Source organism: Cydia pomonella, chromosome 16 (assembly GCF_033807575.1).
Source record: "Cydia pomonella isolate Wapato2018A chromosome 16, ilCydPomo1, whole genome shotgun sequence".
Lineage (NCBI taxonomy): Eukaryota > Metazoa > Arthropoda > Insecta > Lepidoptera > Tortricidae > Cydia > Cydia pomonella.
In genome coordinates, this window is record NC_084718.1 from 19,030,253 (window position 1) to 19,039,511 (window position 9,259).

The 9,259-nt window shown below is 37.3% G+C and overlaps 1 protein-coding gene across 2 annotated transcripts in view; it reads right to left on the reverse strand.

The window, feature by feature from the left end:
- LOC133526386 (ankyrin repeat domain-containing protein 6) overlaps nt 1-9,259 on the reverse strand; it is a 261,125-nt gene that overhangs the window by 77,126 nt on the left and 174,740 nt on the right. The window lies entirely within an intron of this gene.

Below are 9,259 nucleotides of genomic sequence, written 5' to 3' on the forward strand. Positions count from 1 at the left end.
TCTTGGCTTCAATTGATCTTTTCGCGACTGTAAACACGGTTCAACTGACAAAAAGTCACTGATTTTCGGTTTATATACCGTTGGAAATCGAAATTTCTAGTATGAGAAAACTCTAGAACATTCCGAGGTACTTAATTACGATCTGGATCGTCAGGATTAATTTCAATAGTTGCACACATTTCGGAACTTTCTAGAAGCTTCTAGATTATTCTAGTCATTTCTAGAACTATCTAGAGCATTCCATATCGATTTTTACACTTGCAAACAATTTTGAATCTTTCTAGATCTTTCCAAACATTTCTAGAACTTTCTAGATCATTCCAGAAATTTTTAGAACTTTCTGGAACATTCTAGATCGATTCTAGCAGTCACACACAATTTTGGAACTTTTTAGATCATTCCAGAAATTTTTAGAACTTTCTGGAACATTCTAGATCGATTTTAGCAGTCACACACAATTTTGGAACTTTTTAGATCATTCTAGAAATTTTTGGAACTTTCTGGAACATTCTAGATCGATTTTAGCAGTCACACATAATTTTGGAACTTTTTAGATCATTCTAGAAATTTTTAGAACTTTTTGGAACATTCTAGATCGATTTTAGCAGTCACACACAATTTGGGAACTTTCTAGATCATTCTAGAAATTTTTAGAACTTTCTGGAACATTCTAGATCGATTTTAGCAGTCACACACAATTTTGGAACTTTTTAGATCATTCTAGAAATTTTTAGAACTTTCTGGAACATTCTAGATCGATTGTTACAGTCACACACAATTTGGGAACTTTCTAGATCATTCTAGAAATTTTTAGAACTTTCTGGAACATTCTAGGTCGATTTTAGCAGTCGCACACAATTTTGGAACTTTCTAGATCATTCCAGAAATTTCTAGAACTTTCTGGAACATTCTAGATCGATTGTTACAGTTGTACACATTCTGGAGTTTTCTAGATTATTCCAGAAATTCCAGAAATTTTTAGAACTTTCCAAAAGTTCCCATGAGTTAGAAAAGGACAGATATATATTTTTTCACATTTTAGCCACCCACAACCACCCACTTCCACCCACCGCGACCAAACTCCCTTACTCCCACCGGGAGACCAAGGGGTATTTACCACCCCAACAGGAAGTTGATTGGAAATAGTGGTGATAGAGAAAACCGTGTCTTTACTTACGCACATTAGCATTTTATATATATATTAAGATTAAGATTATAGGACATTATTACACAAATTGACTAAGTCCCACAGGAAGCTCAATAAGGCTTGTGTTGTAGGTACCTGGAGTAGTAGTAGTAGTAAAACACTTTATTGTACCAAAAGAAACATAAAACAGGGGAAAACACACATCATTTGTACAAAGGCGAACTTATCCCTTGCAGGTTCTTATTTTTTTTTTCAAAAAATACTTAACAAAAACAAAAAAAAAACACAAAAAATACAAAAGCTTCGCTAAACTGAAGACAGTTTGTTGACGATTAGTGCGCTCTCAATTATTATTATAAGTGCTTTGTGCCTTATTTTAGGTACTGCATAAGGTTAAGTTTAAATTTGCGTGAATACATAAATTGTTGAACAAGATCGGTTTTTAATACTGCACTGCTAGCATGTATACCTACTTCATTTCATGACGGCATTGACCATGAACTTTATTATTATGATAATACGTTTATTATTATGATAATAGTATGATAATTATTAATTGTCTACAATATGAGGTCCTTGCGAACTATTTATTTGTCCCGCTTGCTGTAGAAAGTAGAAACCGCCGGGTGCTGGTGTGCCGAGGCCAAGGCCTTTTTCGAGGAAGTGGGAAGACGCATGCGAGAGAGAGGCTTGGATCCTCGCTCAGGGACCTTCCTGATGCAAAGATTATCCATAGCCGTTCAACGTGGCAACGCGGCGAGTGTCATGGGTACTTTTGCGTCGGGGAGGTCGTGGGGTGAATTTCTAGTGTAGGGCGTTATTTATGTTAGATTAGTAGTAAGTACCTAATGTCATGAACTCTTTAGTAGTTAAATTTCTAGTTTTAGTTTAGTATGATAATACGTTTTATAATTGTATCAGGCCGCAAATAAGCAATGCATTTCGGTCGCACGAGTAGGGTTCGAATTGCTTTCTAGTAAAAGGTGCTTCTGCGATTGCTGAAATGACACGGTAGTTACTAGTTCAATAGAAGCCGATCAGCATTGGCGAATGCCGGCGGTCACAAGTGTCACAACGGGCCGGCGCGCGCGCAGGCATTTGTCTCGCTGTTCAATGCGGAATGGATTGGACGCGCTTAGCTTGTGGTTCGTCGTCTGCGTGTTGAATTTTTCTGTACGAAGTAGCTATCTAAGATATATCTATTACTCAAAGTTTGAAGAGGTTAAGGAATCAAAACATATTTACCAGAAGATTTGATCCTAAACGTATTTAGTTGCAGGTAGGTTTTTACGCTAAACATACTTTTGTTTTTTTTACGTTAGCAATTAGACAACCGGTCGACCAATAAGACGACCGATCTGGCCTAGTGGGTAGTGACCCTGCCTATGAAGCCGATGGTCCCGGGTTCAAATCCTGGTAAGGGCATTTATTCGTGTGATGAGCATGAGCATATTTGTTCCTGACTCATGGGTGTTTTCTATGTATTTAAGTATTTATAAATATTTATATATTATATATATCGTCTAAGTACCCTCAACACAAGCCTTATTGAGCTTACTGTGGAACTTAGTCAATTTGTGTAATAATGTCCTATAATATTTATTATTTATTAATTAATATTTAAAATATTTTAACTTTTTTACTCATGTTTGGTAGTTAAATTATCAACTTCATTGTTTGAAGTTGATGCAGATTCGTACATTACATTAGACAAAGGAAATATTCCCAAATTATATGAACGTGACTGACTGCAGTGTACTCTAATTTTAACAATTATTGAATCAGGATTTACTAGTCTTAGGGTCAAATTTTTAACTGTGGCTATAATAGTCTAGTTCATAGTCAGAACCATTCTCTACAATCTACAGTTACCCTACCTGTCCCCAGTTATACCAATTGACGGTACCTAGTTATTTTGCAATATTACCAAGCCCGTCGTTTGAACGTTAAGTCACGTTAAGTATTAAAAACATTCATTGACTTTGATTGAAGAGATGAACGAGGACCTTAATGCAAGATTTTTATTCCTTACGACACGGCTACAGTTTGCTGTGCACATAGAAATAAAAAGCTTAAGCATCAAAACCAATAAAACACTTCATTAAATCAGAGGCCCCTCGCTCCGCAACACACAAGTGCGATGGTCACTTCAAAGGCTTTTGTGACCTCCAGCGAGCCGTTACACAAACATAACTTCATACTAACAGCAACACGATAAACTGCCTTTTGGTAGGCCTTGTGTCATTGTAATAAGAATTACGAATGGTCAGTTATAATGGTTCATATTTGTTTGGCAAGTTTAGCTTAAGTAGTGTGCTTAAGAAAAGGCTGTATGTTTTTTTTTGAAGTTGTGTGAACTTACATCCTTTTTTCCACAGTTGACTTACTTATTGATGAAGGTAATATGACTTTATAAAGTTGTATTCGAAGGTTCTTTTATTATAAACTTTTGGTGTTTTTGTTTTGGTATCGCTGGAGCGACATGGTGGAGGCGGTTCTGCGCGAACTTCGAGTCAACAATTGGCGAGAAGTCGCACAGGACCGAGAAAAGTGGCGCTGTCTTGTGTCGGTGGCCAGGTCTCATTTTGGGTCGCTGAGCCAACGGAGTAAGTAAGTGTATTGATAGAAGTAGGCCTCGGTTGCTTCCGATTGCCGTAGATTTGACCTCGTTTCTGTATTATGAGCAAACTTACATGTCCTTATTTAACTTCTGATTGCACATTGACATCATACGTGAGTATATTTTATTTACAAATATGTACGTGTTATGTAAATAAGTGTACGTCAAAGTGGACATAAATAAATAAATTTTTGGGGACAATCTTATACAAACGACCTAGCCCCAAACTAAGCAAAGCTTGTGCTATGGATACTTACATACTTAAATACATAGAAAACACCCATCACTCAGAAACAAATATCTGTGCTCATCACACAAATAAATGCCCTTACCGGGATTCAAATCCAGGACCATCGACATCATAGGCAGGGCCATTACCCACTAGGCCAGATCGCTCGTCAAATGATGATAAGTTATGACTATCCCCCATAATACCAGTATGAATATGAATGCTTAAGTCACTATATAACAATGTACACAAGTATTGTAACGTTGCTACGAGAAAATACCGTTATAACCACCATATGCATACCGCAATGAGGGCCCACAATGTCTAGGGCTATTCAGATCTAGAATCTGTTACTATTAGATATTGATATTATATTACTCTCAATGCATTTTGCTCGCGCTTTTAATAATAATATCATGTGTTTTAATATTTTACTTTTATATCCGTATAAAAAAAAACGTTTATTCACGTTTCATGCCTTATAAATATTTACAATATACTTCGGCCAAACCACAGAGTGGTTTGAACCTCATCACCTAAGGAGAAAGATGAATAAAGACTTGATAATAATATAATTTTTTGTGCATAGTGAAAACAAGATTAAATACAGCAAACTAACATAAAGAAACTCTTGGTACACGAACAGGTGTTGGAAACTGTGCCTACCGTTGGCATACATGAAGCTGATGTGATTCCCCTCAGTGTGTGTGTGGTGACCCTGATCAGATGATCGAACACATTGTTCTGGAATGCCCTCTCACCAAATTCAAGGGACGGATTGAAGACCTCGTGAACCTTAATGAAAAGAGCATCGAGTATCTGAAGAGTGCAAACATTAATCTCTAGATTAATAGTTAATTTAACTTAAATCCAGTAACTAAAATGCCATACGATAAATAAATAATAAATAAATTGCGAGAGTCAGACCAAGTTAAGTTGGAAGCGATTTTGATAGTCCTAACTTCGACGACCTGTCTGGCCTAGTGGGTAGTGACTCTGCCAATGAAGCCGATGGTCCCGGGTTCAAATCCTGGTAAGGGCATTTATTTGTGTGATGAGCATGGATATTTGTTCCTGAGTCATGGGTGTTTTCTATGTATTTAAGTATTTATATATTATATATATTGTTATCTAAGTACCCTCAACACAAGCCTTATCGAGCTTACTGTGGGACTTAGTCAATTTGTGTAATAATGTCCTATAATATTTATTTATTTTATTTTTATTAACTTCATAGAAGTTTAACGTTTTAAATGACACTTGCACTGTATGGGCTTCCAAAATCGCAATCTCGTCCAGACAACCTTCAGTACAAAGTTATCGTAAGGAAGATATATGTATAAAGGTAGCAAAAATATATGTAAAACAAGGCTTTTTTAGGTATTAGATTAGATAAGAAATACTCTTTTCTCTAGACTTATATTGAGCGGGATATGGACCATGATTACCTTTTCTATTGTTTTCGAGCTCCCGATATTTCGACGCAGTTACATGCATCTTGTTCCCGGGTAACTGAAGATAGACATCTGATGATAGAAGATAGCGAGTGGATGTCAAAGTTCTGGGTTCTCTGCCTTTTCGCCGAAAATTGTATTGCCGAATTTCACTTGCCAACCAACTTTTCGCAGAAATTTCATTTGGGCGAATTTCATTTCCCAACTTTACATAATCCAACCTTTTTTTTTTTTTTTTTTTTTTTTTTTAAGAGGGGAAATGCATTACGCATACCACCCAGGCGCGGGGACGGGCCTGGGGTGGTTATGTGGGACTCCCATATAGGCTGATGAGACCCATGGTTTACCCACTAAAACCCCTCTGTTGCCGCCTCAGTGCTATAGGGCGAGGTCCCAGGGACGCCGAAGTACTCTTCCGCGACCTCGCCAGCGACCGTCCGTACTCGGACTCGACTCGTGGAATCACCCCTCCACCTCAGTGAGCGCGTTGATAAACGTCGCGCCCGCCCACGCAGGGACCCTAGTGTAGGCGGCAGATGTCCCCGAGCCTGCCGCCCACAGGTACCCTTATGGGGGTAATCGGCGGTCGTATGCCAACCGCCGCCGCCCCACGCGCTTGCGGCGCATTGGCTGAGAGGCCGGATCCTCCTCCCTGCCGCGCTCCGCCGCCTCCTTCTGCGCCATCACGTCCTCGCAGAAGGAGGCTACAGCTTCCCATCGCCTCTCCCCACCAATCATGGCTCTTACCACCGCAGGCAAGGAAAGGTCTCTACCTACTACAGCCACGAGTGCGGCCCGCTGCTCTGCCCACGCTGGGCTTAATCCAACCTAACCTAACCCAACCAATACGCAATTTTCATTTCCCAACTATGGGGTTGGGAAATGAAATGGTTGCGAAATAATTATTTGGGAAAAGTTATTCTGCCAAATGAAATGTCTGCGAAAAGTTGGTTGGCAAGTGAAATTCGGCAATACAATTTTCGGCGAAAAGGCAGGATACCAGCGAATAGATCGATTTTTCGCCTCCAAAAACCCTCATATAGAAAATTTCATCGAGCCGTTTCCGAGATCCTCGAAATATATGAATATATATACAAGAATTGCTCGTTTAAATGTATAAAGTTACAGTCATTTACAACGATTTGAGCAAACGCCTTTTATTGGTGAAAGCAAGATGCATAGAGACATCATATTAAATCAACAGCATATTCTCAAAATCGGAATGTTGCTTTAGACGTGCATGCGGAAACGCATTTTTTTGTTGCAACACACCACATAATAAGGAAGAGTGTAGCGTAAATACACCTATTTAGAATCATAGGCCACTTCGAGTTTAAGGAGCCGACGATATCGGTCTGTCAGTTATTCGCAAAAGCTGTCAATCGCGAATAACTGACAGGCCGATATAGTCCGGCGAACTGGTAATCAGTGGGCACCTTTATTTATTAAGAGGATGGGCCACAGCCGCCCCGAAACCGCCTTTTCATAGATATTAACATTATTAAAAATATTTTGTCACAGAGTGTCAGCCACAGCTATGTTTGATTTTTTAGAATTTTTAATTATTATAAAAGTTAGGAGCATTTAAATTTGGTATGATATCTGTTTTTCGCTACAATTTTTACACACACATAGCTATGGTTAATATACATCAAAACATGTAAAAACATTTTCCATTATGTCAATATCCAGAGAGGAAAATGGGGTCTACGTTTTTATGAAGAAGAGGACAGGGCCTATTATAATGATGTACTGATCTGTCAGATTCAAAAGTGACGTTTTTGGATTCGAGTTTAGTTAATCGATCTCATTCCAATATGATACTCTATCAGATATTGATCTGTCAGTTTCAAAAGTGACGTTTTTGGATTCGAGTTTTAGTTAGTCGATCTCATTCCAATATGATACTCTATTAGATATTGATCTGTCAGATTCAAAAGTGACGTTTTTGGATTCGAGATTAGTTAATCGATCTCATTCCAATATGATACTCTATTAGATATTGATCTGACAGATTCAAAAGTGACGTTTTTGGATTCGAGTTTAGTTAATCGATCTCATTCCAATATGATACTCTATCAGATATTGATCTGTCAGTTTCAAAAGTGACGTTTTTGGATTCGAGTTTAGTTAGTCGATCTCATTCCAATATGATACTCTATTAGATATTGATCTGTCAGATTCAAAAGTGACGTTTTTGGATTCGAGATTAGTTAATCGATCTCATTCCAATATGATACTCTATTAGATATTGATCTGTCAGTTTCAAAAGTGACGTTTTTGGATTCGAGTTTAATTAATCGATCTCATTCCAATATGATACTCTATCAGATATTGATCTGTCAGTTTCAAAAGTGACGTTTCTGGATTCGAGTTTAGTTAGTCGATCTCATTCCAATATGATACTCTATTAGATATTGATCTGTCAGATTCAAAAGTGACGTTTTTGGATTCGAGTTTAGTTAATCGATCTCATTCCAATATGATACTCTATCAGATATTGATCTGTCAGTTTCAAAAGTGACGTTTTTGGATTCGAGTTTAGTTAATCGATCTCATTCCAATATGATACTCTATCAGATATTGATCATGATCAGTCAGATTCAAAAGTGACGTTTTTGGATTCGAGTTTAGTTAATCGATCTCATTCCAATATGATATTTTATCAGATATTGATCTGTCAGTGTCAAAAGTGACGTTTTTGGTTGTAGATTGACATAATGTGCAATTCAGCAGGCCTTCTAAATGGTCCAATGGTTGGAAGGTTCTAATCGAACCATCTTATATTGGAATGATATCAGATCTATGTTAGATCAGTATCTCGAATCTAGTATATATACAAGAGAGTATCTTGTATATATACAAGAATTGCTCGTTTAAAGGTATAAGATAATACAACAGTCCAATTCCAACAATATAATGTGATACTGATCTAACATAGATCTGATATCATTCCAATATAAGATGGTTCGATTAGAACCTTCCAACCATTGGACCATTTAGAAGGCCTGCTGAATTGCACATTATGTCAATATATATTTCTGTGATCTCGGAAATGGCTCTAACGATTTCGCTGAAATTTGGTATATGGGGGTTTTTGGGGGTATACAATCTATCTAGATTAGTCTTTTGTTTGGGAAAACGCGTGTTTTCGAGTTTTCATGCGTTTTTCTTTCGACGCAGAATATGGTCGCTAATTTCGTGTTGCCGGCCACTGTCCGTCTGGTCCAGCGGGTTATAACGCGGACTGCTAAACGGGTGTTACGGGTTCGAATCTCGCCCGGTGACTAACGTTATATATTTTTTTATATGTTCAAGTTTATTTTTTAATTTTTATAGTTTTAACCGAGCAAAGCTCGGTCGCCCAGGTACTAATGTTTAAATAAGTACTTTCACCGACTCAGTGAGACGAAAAGTAAATATTTATCCCAATGGTCAGCTAAGGTAATGTTGTATACCTACTTATAAATTGGTAATGTCGTCTCAGGATATTTTAATGATAATTTTTTTTATTAGAGACCTTTACATCTCTATAGAATTTTAGTATTTGTTGTTTTGTATTTTTTATCACATATTTTTTTTGTGTAATTCGACATTTAGAGACTGTAAAATCTCTCATAAAGTATCTAATATTTAGTTGATTCCATATTTGTAATTATATTTTATTATTTTTATGATTGTAAAATTTGACATATAAAAGTGTCCCTGTGGGCTATTTGCTGAATAAATGTTTGTTTGTTTGTTTGTATTGCAAATACCTACAAAGTTTTAGAGAAATCTAGCTAGTCGTTTTAAAATGAGAGCGTAAC